The sequence below is a fragment of the Salvelinus namaycush genome, chromosome 38 (genome assembly GCF_016432855.1).
Source record: "Salvelinus namaycush isolate Seneca chromosome 38, SaNama_1.0, whole genome shotgun sequence".
NCBI lineage: Eukaryota > Metazoa > Chordata > Actinopteri > Salmoniformes > Salmonidae > Salvelinus > Salvelinus namaycush.
The window spans coordinates 12,728,986-12,743,919 of record NC_052344.1 but is presented as its reverse complement, the minus strand read 5'-3'; the positions used below and the strand labels follow the sequence as shown (position 1 = coordinate 12,743,919).

The window sequence follows — 14,934 nt, the reverse complement described above, 5'->3', positions numbered from 1 at the left end:
ATAATAGTAGTAGTGGACATGGGATTACCATTAACAACAACAACAATATTAATCAGAACAACAATACATTAAAGCAATGGCAGTAGACCAGTGTCAACATGACTGAGAAGACACATGACCTGGTATGAAAGACAAAACAAAACAAGATGGGAAATATTATCAACATTACTTTGCACTTTTCACTGGCTGTCCCTCAGGTTGTGGCAGGAGGACACATATTTGGCTGCCAAAACTGCACATTTTGGCTTTTCACCCAATAAATATTTGATTTTTTCTTCATCTTTTACAGTTTCAAATTCTTTGTATTGAATTATAATTTTGGGAAAGAAATATTCTCTTGGGTCTGAGTATTTGTCACAGTGTAATAGGAAATGCAGCTCTGTCTCTACCTCTCCCCTGGAGCAGAGTGAGCACAGCCTGTCCTCTCTGGGCAGCCAGGTTTGTCTGTGACGACCGGTCTCTATAGCCAGACTGTGCTCACTGAGTCTGTACCTAGTCAATGTTTTCCTCAGTTTTCTATCAGTCACAGTGGTCAGATAGTCTGTCACCATGTACTGTCTGTTTAGAGCCAAATAGCATTGAAGTTTACTTAGATTTTTTGTGGTGTCTTTCCAATAGGTGATATATTTTTCTTTTTGTTTTGTGATGATTTGGTTGGGCCAGATTTTCTGAGGGCTGTCCTGAGGCTCTATGGGGTTGGTTTGGGTTGGTGAACTGAGCCTCAGAACCACCTGGCTGAGGGGACTCTTCTCTTGTTTCATCTCTTGACATTGTAGAGCTGTGTGATGGAATGTTTTGGGGTCACTTGTTTTTAGATGGTTGTAAAATTTGATGGCTCTTTTTTCTATTCGAATGAGGAGGGGGTATTGGCCCAATTCTGCCCTACATGCGTTATTTGGAGTTTTTCTTTGTACTTGCAATACAGTCTTGCAAAACTCTGCATAAAGTATTTCGATTGGATGTTTGTCCCGTTTGGTAAATTCATTATTAGAGAGTGGACCCCATACTTCACTGCCATATTGAGCAATTGGTTCTATAACTGATTGAAAAATTTTGAGCCAGATTCTAATTGGAATTTCGATTTTGATGTTCCTTTTAATGGCATAGAATGCTCTTCTTGCTTTGTCTCTCAGCTCATTCACAGCCATGTGAAAGCTACCTGTGTTGCTGATATTTAGTCCTAGATATGTGTAGTTTTTGGTGTGTTCTAATAGAACTGTGTCCAAATAGAATTTATATTTGTCATCCTTATTTCCGGACCTTTTTTGGAATATCATTATATTTGTTTTTTTTAGGTTAACGGTCAGAGCCCAGGTCTGACAGAACCTGTGAAGACTATCTAGGTGCTGCTGTAACCCCTCTTTAGTGGGAGACAGCAGCACCAGGTCATCTGCGTACAGCAGACACTTGATTTCAGTGTTGTGTAGGGGGGTACCAGGTGCTGCCGATTCTTCTAATGTTTATGCCAATTCATTAATGTAGATGTTAAATAGTGTTGGACTTATTGGGCAGCCCTGTTTCACTCCCCGCCCCTGAGAGGAGAAGTCTGTTTGCTTGTTGCCAATTTTAACCGCACATTTGTTTTTAGTGTACATTTATTTAATAAAATCATATCAATAAAATGTTTTCCCTCCAATACCACTTTCTATTAGTTTATAAAAAAAGACCTTCGTGCCAAATTGAATCAAATGCTTTCTTGAAATCTACAAAACACGAGTAGATTTTGCCTTTGTTTTGGTTAACTTGTTTATCAATTAGAGTGTGGAGGGTGTAAATGTGGTCTGTTGTACGATAACTTTTTAGAAATCCAATCTGGCTTCTGCTCAGGACGTTGTGTTCGTCAAGGAAATTATGTAGTCTGCTATTTATAATACTGCAGAGAATTTTCCCCAAGTTGCTGTTAACGCAAATTCCTCTGTAATTATTTGGTTCAAATTTGTCTCCATTTTTATAGATTGGTGTGATCAATCCCTGGTTCCAAATATCGGGGAAAATACCTGCAGTGAGGATAATGTTGAAGAGTTTAAGTATAGCCAATTTGAATTTGTGGTCTGTATATTTGATCATTTCATTTCAAATACCATCAGCACCACAGGCCTTTTTGGGTTGGAGAGTGCATAGTTTTTCTAATAATTATTCTTCTGTAATTGGGGTATCCACAGGATTCTGATAGTCTTTGACTCCTAATTCAAGGATTTGTAATTTTTCTCATATTTTTGTTCTGGGCTCTTTGTTATATTGCTGTAGAGGTTTGCAAAGTGATTTCTCCACATATCCCCATTTTGGATAGCCAATTCCTCATGATGAGGTTTGTTTAATTTATTCCAATTCTCCCAGAAGTGGTTTGATTCTATGGATTCCTCAATTCCATCCATCTGATTTCTAATGTGCTGTTCCTTTTTTGTTCTTAGGGTGTGTTTGTATTGCTTCAGTGTTTCCCCATATTGAAGGCGTATATTTTTGTTGTCTGGTTCTGTGTTTTTGATTAGATATATTTCTCAATGACTTTCTTAGATTTTTGCAATCATTATCAAACCATTTTTCATTATCTGTTATTTTTGGTTTGCTCTTATGCTTCTTTAAATTAGCCAAGGAGGCTAATTTGTCAAATATAAAGTTTATGTTCCTAACGGCCAAATTTACACCTTCATTGCTGAAGGAGAATGTTAAGGCTAAAAAGTTGTCCACGAGAGATTGTATTTTTTGGCTACTAATTCCTTTTTGGTAGATGTCTGTACTGTTTGCACTCCATCTATAGGCCTGTTTAGTACCATGTAATTTATTGGGCCGTGATGCTTCATTGTTGGGTTCTGCTCTTCTCAGATACACTGTGATTTTACTGTGGTCTGAGAGAGGTGTTAGTGGGCTGACTGTGAAGGCTCTGAGAGACTCTGGGTTTAGGTCGGTGAGGAAGTAGTCTACAGTGCTGCTGCCAAGGGATGAGCTGTAGGTGTACCTACCAAAAGAGTCTCCTCTCAGCCTGCCATTGACTATGTACAGACCCAGTGTTCGACAGAGCTTCAGGAGCTGTGCTCCGTTTTTGTTTTTCACTTTGTCATAGTTGTTTCTGTAGGGGTATATGGGGAGGGAAAGGTTGTTGCTTCCTGGTAGGTGTTTATCCCCATGACTGTTAATAGTGTCTTGTTCTTCTGCTGTTCTAGCATTCAGGTCTCCACAGACCAGTACGTTGCCTTGGGCCTGAAAGTGACTAATCTCCCCCTCTAGAATGGAGAAACTCTCTTCATTGAAGTAGGGTGATTCTGAGGGGGGAATGTATGTGGCACAGAGGAAGACGTTTTTATCTGTCAAGATAGCCTCCTTGTTGATTTTTAACCAGATAAAGAATTCTCCTGTTTTGATCAATTCGATTGAATTAATTAGTTCAGATTTATACCATATTAGCATTCCCCCTGAGTCTCTGCCCTGTTTGATTCCTTTTAATTTAGTGGATGGTATGATTATCTCCCTATAACCTAGTGGACAGCCAGTGGAAACATCACCTCTGTACCATGTTTCCTGTAGTACTACAATATCAACATTATCAATTTCTTTCAGGAAGTCTGGGTTTCTGCTCTTTAGCCCAAAAGCAGAGGACTTCAATCCTTGTAAATTCCAACATGCAACGTAAAAAGATTTTGTAACTTTTCTTTTCTTTACCTTCAAAATTAGATAAACACTCACAATCCAACAAGAACTATTAAAATAGGATTTTTCAATTAAAGTAAACTCTTATTTTGCAAATGTGATTTGTTTATCATTTAAGATAGAATTTGTGTCATGCCACTTGGGTGGATGTAGTGTGAGGATGGTGGAGTTCTTGTGCTCATCTTACCATGACCCTCGGCCTATCACATGTGAGCGTAGTAGACTCAGCATTTGTTTAATGTCACTCATTTGGTTGGTGGGGGCTGGGCCAGTTGCTCCTCTCACAGCCTGTGCGTAGCTCTGCCTGCTGGGCTGTGGCTCCTCCAAGTGTGGGTCTGCGGTGGGAGGCAGGGGGGTGGGAGGCCTCGTCTGGGTGGCTCTGAAGCTGGGCTGGGGTGGTCTGTGCTGCGCTGGCTGTGGTGGGCATTGAGGTTGGTGGGGCTGTGGCTAGGGGTTCCAGGGTGCTGGTCCGGGGTGCTGTCTCGGTGATCTCGGCTGGGTGGAGATTGCTCCGCTGTTCCTGGGTGGAGAGGTCGGGCTGCGGTTTAAAGCGACGTCCTTGAGAGTCTTGGCAAGGATGGGGACTGTCTCCCTGTACAGGTGAACATGGTCATAGAGACAGTCCAGATCGAGGGTGGGATGGTGGGCCAGGTGTACATTGGGTCGCAGGGCACAGTCCCGGGATAGACTGGCGTTTATTCTTTGGATTGTGGCAGGGTGGAAGTCCCTCCTCTGTAGAAGGGTTGACACTACGATTCTTGAGTTGGGGAAGATTGCGGAGGCCTTCTCAATCACTCCCCGTAGTGAAGTCGCCACCCTCTCCTGCTGAGCACGCAGGTCGTTGCTTCCGGTATGTATGATTATGTGGCTTGGCGACCCGAGATGGGCCTTATCAAGCAGCTCCATGGCACTCTGCGTTGTTGGGCACCACACCTTTCTCCTTTTGTGTCTAGGGAAAAGTTTCTTCTCCTGAACATACTTCCCATTTGAGTCCATTAACAGGACGATGTCAGCCAGTGTTTCTTCTGGACTGGGGGGGGCAGAGGGGGGGCTGGTGGGTGTTGGAGCTGGGGTGTGGCTGGTCTGTGTCGGTGCCACTGTCAGTGGGAGGCTGTTCTGTGGTGCTGGATGTGCCTTGTTGGGTGGGGAGAGTAGGGGTGAGGGTGGTGCTGGTGGAATTTGTCTTGTGGGAGGGCATGTCACTGGTGGTGTCCTTCTCTCTCTCCGCTCTCTCCTTAATGGTCTGAAAGTCTGTTTCAAACAGCCTAATGTTACCTTGCACCATGACAGTCCCAGTCTTGTAGAGGTTGATTGTTATCATGGTGCTGTCAGGGTCGTCTTGATTTTCAGCTTCCACCCATTACAGATTCCCTCTTTATGGATGGGTAGTGAGAGCACACTGCTGAGCGCCATGCATTTGGCTGGTCAGTGAGGAAGATGAGATTACTCACGTCACCGTTTTTGTAGAGGTCTGCAAAAAGCGTTTCTGGCCTCCCCTTTAGTAGTTTCTGTTTAAAAGCTTTCCTCGTTGTGTCATGTTTGGCCTCTTTAGGGTAGAGAATGGATTCTGCGCTGAGGGGAAGTGGGGACATGGTGCCTGTGGGCTCTACTACTACTGCTGCGCTGTTCTGCTGCCCCGTTGCCATGGTAACCAATTTGTTCGTCTGCTGCTAGCGCTAATTTAGTTCAAAAACCAGCAAAAAGAGTGACAAATTCTCACACAAAAGAACAGAATAGATGTTTAAAGTTAGTCCGTGCTCCTTTTTGGTTTACTCACTCAGTTTGGTCGTTTGATGTAGTTGTATTAACTGCCCTTGCTAGGTTTGTTCTAGCTCGTTTCTTCTGGCTAGCTTGTTAGTCTGCTAGCTAGGTCTTTGTTGTGTAGCTAGCTAGCTAGGTAGCTAGACTCAAAACTTCTTAACTTGAGGAGCAAAGTTACTTTTTTTCTATTCTGAATGAATAGAGTTGTTGTTCATCACTTCTTGTCTGGAATTCTTTTTCGATTAGAGTGTTTATCTCATTCTAAAAACAAAAAAATATGAAATATATCAGGAGCTCATGTTGAGCATGACTCTCTCTCTGTCTCTCTCTCTGTCTCTCTGTCTCTGTCTCTCTCTCTCTCTCTGTCTCTGTCTCTGTCTCTCTCTGTCTCTCTTTCTCTCTCTCTCTCTCTCTGTCTTTCTCTGTCTCTCTTTCTCTGTCTCTCTTTCTCTGTCTCTCTCTCCTCTCTTTCTCTCTTTCTCTCTGTCTCTCTCTCTGTCTCTCTCTGTCTCTCTCTTTCTCTCTCTCTCTCTTTCTCTCTGTGTACTCTCTGTTTAGGGCCAAATAGCATTCTAGTTTGCTCAGTTTTTTTTGTTAATTATTTCCTATGTGTTAAGTAATTATCTTTTTGTTTTCTCATGATTTGGTTGAGTCTAATTGTGTTGCTGTCCTGGGGATCTGTTTGTGTTTGTGAACAGATTGTAGAATTCAACAACTCTTTTCTGGATTTTGATAATTAGCAGGGATCGGCCTAATTCTGCTTTGCATGCATTATTTGGTGTTTTACGTTGTACGCGGAGGACATTTTTGCAGAAACCTGCATGCAGAGTCTCAATTTGGTGTTTGTCCAATTTTTGTGAATTTTTGTTTGGTGAGCGGACCCCAGACCTCACGACCATAAAGGGCAATGTGTTCTATAACTAATTGAAGTATTTTTAACCAGATCCTAATAGATATGTTGAATTTGATGTTCCTTTTGATGGCGTAGAAGGCCCTTCTCTCAGATCGTTCACAGCTTTGTGGAAGTTACTTCTGGTGCTGATGTTTAGGCCGAGGTATGTATAGTTTTTTGTGTGCTCTAGGGCAACGATGTTTAGATGGAACTTGTATTCGTGGTCCTGGAAACTGGACCTTTTTTGGAACGCCATTATTTTTGTCTTACTGAGAATTACTGTCAGGGCCCGGGTCTGACAGAATGTGTGCAGAAGATATAGGTGCTGCTGTAGGCCCTCCTTGTTTGGGGACAGAAGCACCAGATCATCAGTAGACATTTGACTTCAGATTCTAGTAGGGTGAGGCAGGGTGCTGCAGACTGTTCTAGTGCCCTTGCCAATTTGTTGATATATCTGTTAAAGAGGGTGGGGCTCAAGCTGCATCCCTGTTTGACCCCACGGCCCTCTGGAAAGAAATGTGTTATTGCCCATTTTAACTGCACAGTTGTTGTTTGTGTACATAGATTTTATAATGTTGTATGTTTTTCCCCAAACACCACTTTCCATCAATTTGTACAGAAGACCTTCATGCCATATTGAGTCAAAAGCTTTTTGGAAATCAACAAAGCATGAGAAGACTTTCCCTTTGTTTTGGTTTGTTTGTTTGTCAATTAGGGAGTCCAGGGGGAATATGTGGTCTGTCGTATGGTAATTTGGGAAAAAGCCCATTTGACATTTGCTCAGTACATTGTTTTCACTGAGGATATGTACGAGTCTGCTGTTAATGATAACGCAGAGTATTTTCCAAAGGTTGCTGTTGATGCATATCCCACGGTAATTATTGGGATCAAATTTGTCTCTACTTTCGTGGATTGGGGTGATCAGTCCTTGCTTCCACATATTAGGGAAGGTGCCAGAGCTGAGGATGATGTTAAAGAGTTTAAGTATAGCCAATTGGAATTTGTGGTTGGTATATTTGATCATTTCATTGAGGATACCATCAACACCACAGGCCTTTTTGGGTTGGAGCGTTTGTATTTTGTCCTGTAGTTCATTCAATGTAATTGGAGAATCCAGTGGGTTCTGGTAGTCTTTAATAGTTGATTCTAAGATGTTTATTTGATCATGTATATGTTTTTGCTGTTTGTTCTTTGTTATATAGGCAAAAAGATTGGAGAAGTATTTTATACATACATCTCTGTTTTGAACAGATAACTCTTCATGTTGTTGTTTGTTTAGTGTGTTCCAATTTTCCCAGAAGTGGTTAGATTCTATGGATTCTTCAATTACTTTGAGCTGATTTCTGACGTGCTGTTCCTTCTTTTTCCGTAGTGTATTTCTGTATTGTTTTAGTGATTCTCTTTCTCTCACTCTTTGTCTGTCTGTCTTGTCTGTCTTGTCTGTCTTGTCTGGCTGTCTGGCTGTCTGGCTGGCTGGCTGGCTGGCTCGCTCTCTCTTTCTGTGGTCTGTCTCGTGTCTTCCTTATCTCTCTCCCACTTTAATTATTTTCTCTCGCTTTCTCTCGCTCTCTCTCTTGCTCTCTCTCTGTCTCTCTCTCTCTTGCTCTGTGAGTGTTAGTGATGTGATGCTTATCAGTGGAGGGGCTTGTACACAGTCTTAACACACTCTGACAATACCCAGGGAGAGAGAGTTTTGCCCACTGAGGCACACGGATGCGCACACACAAACTGCTTCTCTCTGTCTCTGTCTCTGTCTCTGTCTCTGTCTCTGTCTCTGTCTCTGTCTCTGTCTGTCTGTCTGTCTGTCTGTCTCTCTCTCTCTCTGTGTCTCTCTCTGTGTCTCTCTCTGTGTCTCTCTCTCTCTCTGTCTCTCTCTCTGTCTCTCTCTCTGTGTCTCTCTCTGTGTCTCTCTCTCTGTCTCTCTCTGTGTCTCTCTCTGTGTCTCTCTCTCTGTCTCTCTCTCTGTCTCTCTCTCTGTCTCTCTCTCTGTCTCTCTCTTTCTTTCTCTATATACTGTATATATACTGAAAGTATTCAGACCCCTTGACTTTTCCCACGTTTTGTTACGTTACAGCTATGAGACTCGAAATTGAGCTCAGGTGCATCCTGTTTCCATTGGTCATCCTTGAGATGTTTCTACAACATGATTGGAGTCCACCTGTGGTAAATTAAATTGATTGGACATGATTTAGAAAGGCACACACCTGTCTATATAAGGTCCCACAGTTGACAGTGCATGTCAGAGCAAAAACCAAGCCATGAGGTTGAAAGAATCGCGCGTAGAGCTCCGAGACAGGATTGTGTCGAGTCACAGATCTGGGGAAGGGTACCAAAACATTTCTGCCGCATTGAAGGTCCCCAAGAACATAATGGCCTCCATCGTTCTAAAATGGAAGAAGTTTGAAACCACCAAGACTCTTCCTAGAGCTGTCCGCCCAGGCATACTGAACAATCGGGGGAGAAGGGCCTTGGTCAGGGAGGTGACCATGAACCTGATGATCAATCTGACAGAGCTTCAGAGTTCCTCTGTGGAGATGGGAGAACCTTCCAGAAGGACAACCATCTCTGCAGCACTCCACCAATCAGGCCTTTATGGTAGAGTGGCCTGATGGAAGCCACTCCTCAATAAAAGGCACATGACACCCCCCTAAAGGACTCTCAGACCATGAGAATCAAGATTCTCTGGTCTGATATAACCAAGATTGAACTCTTTGGCCTGACTGCCAAGCATCACGGCTGGAGGAAACATGTTGGTGGCAGCATCATGCTGTGGGGATTTCTTTCAGCGACAGGGACTGGGAGACTAGTCAGGACTGAAGGAACGATGAAGGGAGCAAAGTACAGAGAGATCCTTGATGTGAACACCTGCTCCAGAGCGCTGAGGATCTCAGACTGGGGTGAAGGTTCGCCTTCCAACAGGACAATGACTGTTACAGATACAGGTATCCTGTGTGTGTATTTGTTTTCTCCCTCTGCCCTAGTCACAGGTGGCAGGGATCAGTCGCCAATCCCAAGACACACCTGCTCCGTTTCCCTTACACAATCACATCCCCTTTCCCTTGGTTTAAAAACCCAGTCAGTTGTTTTCCCAAACACTCTCTCTCTCTCTCTCTCTATATATATATATATATACAGTGGGGAGAACAAGTATTTGATACACTGCCGATTTTGCAGGTTTTCCTACTTACAAAGCATGTAGGGGTCTGTAATTTTTATCATAGGTACACTTCAACTGTGAGAGACGGAATCTAAAACAAAAATCCAGAAAATCACATTGTATGATTTTTAAGTAATTAATTTGCATTTTATTGCATGACATAAGTATTTGATACATCAGAAAAGCAGAACTTAATATTTGGTACAGAAACCTTTGTTTGCAATTACAGAGATCATACGTTTCCTGTAGTTCTTGACCAGGTTTGCACACACTGCAGCAGGGATTTTGGCCCACTCCTCCATACAGACCTTCTCCAGATCCTTCAGGTTTCGGGGCTATCGCTGGGCAATACAGACTTTCAGCTCCCTCCAAAGATTTTCTATTGGGTTCAGGTCTGGAGACTGGCTAGGCCACTCCAGGACCTTGAGATGCTTCTTACGGAGCCATTCCTTAGTTGCCCTGGCTGTGTGTTTCGGGTCGTTGTCATGCTGGAAGACCCAGCCACGACCCAGCTTCAATGCTCTTACTGAGGGAAGGAGGTTGTTGGCCAAGATCTCGCGATACATGGCCCCATCCATCCTCCCCTCAATACGGTGCAGTCATCCTGTCCCCTTTGCAGAAAAGCATCCCCAAAGAATGATGTTTCCACCTCCATGCTTCACGGTTGGGATGGTGTTCTTGGGGTTGTACTCATCCTTCTTCTTCCTCCAAACACGGCGAGTGGAGTTTAGACCAAAAAGCTCTATTTTTGTCTCATCAGACCACATGACCTTCTCCCATTCCTCCTCTGGATCATCCAGATGGTCATTGGCAAACTTCAGATGGGCCTGGACATGCGCTGGCTTGAGCAAGGGGACCTTGCGTGCGCTGCAGGATTTTAATCCATGACGGCGTAGTGTGTTACTAATGGTTTTCTTTGAGACTGTGGTCCCAGCTCTCTTCAGGTCATTGACCAGGTCCTGCCGTGTAGTTCTGGGCTGATCCCTCACCTTCCTCATGATCATTGATGCCCCACGAGGTGAGATCTTGCATGGAGCCCCAGACCGAGGGTGATTGACCGTCATCTTGAACTTCTTCCATTTTCTAATAATTGCGCCAACAGTTGTTGCCTTCTCACCAAGCTACTTGCCTATTGTCCTGTAGCCTATCCCAGCCTTGTGCAGGTCTACAATTGTATCCCTAATGTCCTTACACAGCTCTCTGGTCTTGGCCATTGTGGAGAGGTTAGAGTCTGTTTGATTGAGTGTGTGGACAGGTGTCTTTTATACAGGTATTTATACAGGTAACGAGTTCAAACAGGTGCAGTTAATACAGGTAATGAGTGGAGAACAGGAGGGCTTCTTAAAGAAAAACGAACAGGTCTGTGAGAGCTGGAATTCTTACTGGTTGGTAGGTGATCAAATACTTATGTCATGCAATAAAATTAAAATGAATTACTTAACTCATACAATGTGATTTTCTGGATTTTTGTTTTAGATTCCGTCTCTCACAGTTGAAGTGTACCTATGATAAAAATTACAGACCTCTACATGCTTTATATGTAGGAAATCCTGCAAAATCGGCAGTGTATCAAATACTTGTTCTCCCCACTGTATATATATATATATGGAAATATATATAATTTTTATCATATATATATATATATGGATGATGGAGCTATCTCTCTTTTGTTTTGGTGCCTACATCTCACTTTGTCCGTTATCCTGTGAGTATATATTGTTGTGGTGTATGACTGTTTGTTGGTGGGAAAAGTGGATACCAAGCCAAGTCGCCCATTGGCATACATTACCCGTAGGAAAACTTTGTCTAACTACCCTAGTTAGAACTGGGCGGACCACCCACTGTATTTTATTGGTTAGTTAGCTAACTGTTCTTGAAGCAGGTAGACTAGCTTAGAGGGGGTTTTGGATATTTATTATTCCTTTCCTTGGGTTCAGCTCAGCACCTTTTTCCCACACCCCATTACCGTGTGTTTGAAATTCACCGGAAGTGTTTGACGGTAGATTTAAGTTGTCTGTGGATTTCTTCTAGTTCTCACTGTTCCTTTTCACTGTTATGATTTGCATGAGATATGTTACGGGTCTCGTTTCCATCCCCCCTAGACTGCAGGGCAAAAGGGGTTCATAACAATGACCCTACGCACACAGCCAAGACTACGCAGGAGTGGCTTCGGGACAAGTCTCTGAATGTCCTTGAGTGGCCCAGCCAGAGCCCGGACTTGAACCCGATCGAACATCTCTAGAGAGACTTGAAAATAGCTGTGCAGCGACGCTCCCCATCCAACCTGGCAGCGCTTTAGAGGATCTGCAGAGAAGAATGGGAGAAACTCCCCAAATACAGGTGTGCCAAGAAGACTCAAGCCTGTAATCGATGCCAAAGGTGCTTCAACAAAGTACTGAGTAAAGGGTCTGAATACTTATGTAAATGTGATATTTCAGTTTTATTTTTTTATATATATACAATTTCTAAAATTTCTTAAAACCTGTTTTTCCTTTGTCATTGTGAGTGTTGTGTATACTGCCCTACCTAGAGGAAAGGCAGTAACTGCTCATTTGGTCGAAAATTAGTTCGTTATTTTTGCTACATTAAATACATGCTTAATCATGTGGACAAGTATCCTTCCTCTATTGTATTGTGTTCTGGAGAAAATGTGGGTCATGTTAGCAGTAACTGCATAAAGGTAAATAAAAGCCATTTTTCTCAGATCCACTCTATGAACAGTTGCTGTCTCTTTGCTTGGTAGGGCTGTATAGATTGACGAGGAAAAATAACAATTTAATCCATTTTAGAATAAGGCTGTAATGTAACAAAATGTGGAAAAAGTCAAGGGGTCTGAATACTTTGTGAATACACTGTGTACATACACACACACACACACACACACACACACACACCAGTCCTTCATCCATTTCCTGGCGCCAGCATCTCCCCTGATGTATCCAGCTAATGACTAATCTTTTTATGTATTTATAGATTATAAGATGCATATGTGCATAACATTATCCAATTATATTATTAGATCCAACAGACTCATGTGAGATCCAGTAACATGCAGTCTCCCTCTCAGAGCTTTACTGTGTAATTATCTGTGTATCCACCATGGTATTGTGTAATTATCTGTGTATCCACCATGGTACTGTGTAATTATCTGTGTATCCACCATGGTACTGTGTAAATGTCTGTATATCCACCATGGAACTGTGTAAATGTCTAGTTCTCACTGTTCCTTTTCACTGTTATGATTTGCATGAGATATGTTACGGGTCTCGTTTCCATCCCCCCTAGACTGCAGGGCAAAAGGGGTTCATAACAATGACCCTACGCACACAGCCAAGACTACGCAGGAGTGGCTTCGGGACAAGTCTCTGAATGTCCTTGAGTGGCCCAGCCAGAGCCCGGACTTGAACCCGATCGAACATCTCTAGAGAGACTTGAAAATAGCTGTGCAGCGACGCTCCCCATCCAACCTGGCAGCGCTTTAGAGGATCTGCAGAGAAGAATGGGAGAAACTCCCCAAATACAGGTGTGCCAAGAAGACTCAAGCCTGTAATCGATGCCAAAGGTGCTTCAACAAAGTACTGAGTAAAGGGTCTGAATACTTATGTAAATGTGATATTTCAGTTTTATTTTTTTATATATATACAATTTCTAAAATTTCTTAAAACCTGTTTTTCCTTTGTCATTGTGAGTGTTGTGTATACTGCCCTACCTAGAGGAAAGGCAGTAACTGCTCATTTGGTCGAAAATTAGTTCGTTATTTTTGCTACATTAAATACATGCTTAATCATGTGGACAAGTATCCTTCCTCTATTGTATTGTGTTCTGGAGAAAATGTGGGTCATGTTAGCAGTAACTGCATAAAGGTAAATAAAAGCCATTTTTCTCAGATCCACTCTATGAACAGTTGCTGTCTCTTTGCTTGGTAGGGCTGTATAGATTGACGAGGAAAAATAACAATTTAATCCATTTTAGAATAAGGCTGTAATGTAACAAAATGTGGAAAAAGTCAAGGGGTCTGAATACTTTGTGAATACACTGTGTACATACACACACACACACACACACACACACACACACACCAGTCCTTCATCCATTTCCTGGCGCCAGCATCTCCCCTGATGTATCCAGCTAATGACTAATCTTTTTATGTATTTATAGATTATAAGATGCATATGTGCATAACATTATCCAATTATATTATTAGATCCAACAGACTCATGTGAGATCCAGTAACATGCAGTCTCCCTCTCAGAGCTTTACTGTGTAATTATCTGTGTATCCACCATGGTATTGTGTAATTATCTGTGTATCCACCATGGTACTGTGTAATTATCTGTGTATCCACCATGGTACTGTGTAAATGTCTGTATATCCACCATGGAACTGTGTAAATGTCTGTGTATCCACCATGGTACTGTGTAAATGTCTGTGTATCCACCATGGTACTGTGTAAATGTCTGTGTATCCACCATGGTACTGTGTAAATGTCTGTGGATCCACCATGGTACTGCGTAATTATCTGTGTATCCACCATGGTACTGTGTAAATGGCTGTGGATCCACCATGGTACTGTGTAAATGTATGTGTATACACCATGGTACTGTGTAAATGTCTGTGTATCCACCATGGTACTGTGTAAATGTCTGTGTATCCACCGTGGTACTGTGTAAATGTATGTGTATTCGCCATGGTACTGTGTAAATGTCTGTTTATCCACCATGGTACTGTGTAGTTGTCTGTGTGTCCACCATGGTATTATACTTGGTTATACACACATGCACACACACACACACACACACACACACACACACACACACACACACACACACACACACACACACACACACACACACACTGACCATGTTGTCCTGCTGATCATAGTTTTGCTCACTGATAATACACACACTATACACACAGCTCTGTTTGGCTGCATACCTGTTTGTCTGTTTATTGAGTTTAATCTCTCTCAAATCTCATTGTGAATCTGTGGTGAATATTGGAGTGTATGAAAAGAATGGACAATAAAGCTTTAGAAATTTGAATTGGAGGAAAATATACTCAGCGACCTCAGGATGACACTGCACGTGCACGAAGACTAAATAGAACACTGTACACCATCCCCGGGCAGAATCACACACATACACACATACATAGATATACGGGCCAGCTCTCTTTCTGAGTTAGACCAGAAAGACTCTCCTCTCTCTGTCTCCCAATCCCTCTTTCACCCCACTGCACACAGACGGTGGCTGTCTCTCTCAAAGCATCCATTTGGCTCTAAGTACACCTCACAGAACTCAGTCAATGGGCCAGACACACGGATACATCACACATGTGCTCTCTCTCTCTCTCTCGCTCTCTCTTTTCTCTCTCTTTTCTCTCTCTCTCTCTCTTTTCTCTCTCACATACACACACACAGTGATGTTGACCAGGCAGCCGTGTCAGACCTGTGTCAGGAGTTGTGTGGTGTGTACCGTAG

The 14,934-nt window shown here is 42.7% G+C and overlaps 1 protein-coding gene across 1 annotated transcript in view; it reads left to right on the top strand.

Annotated features, from left to right (window-relative positions):
• LOC120031839 (ankyrin repeat and sterile alpha motif domain-containing protein 1B-like) overlaps window positions 1–14,934 on the top strand; it is a 231,310-nt gene that overhangs the window by 118,676 nt on the left and 97,700 nt on the right. The window lies entirely within an intron of this gene.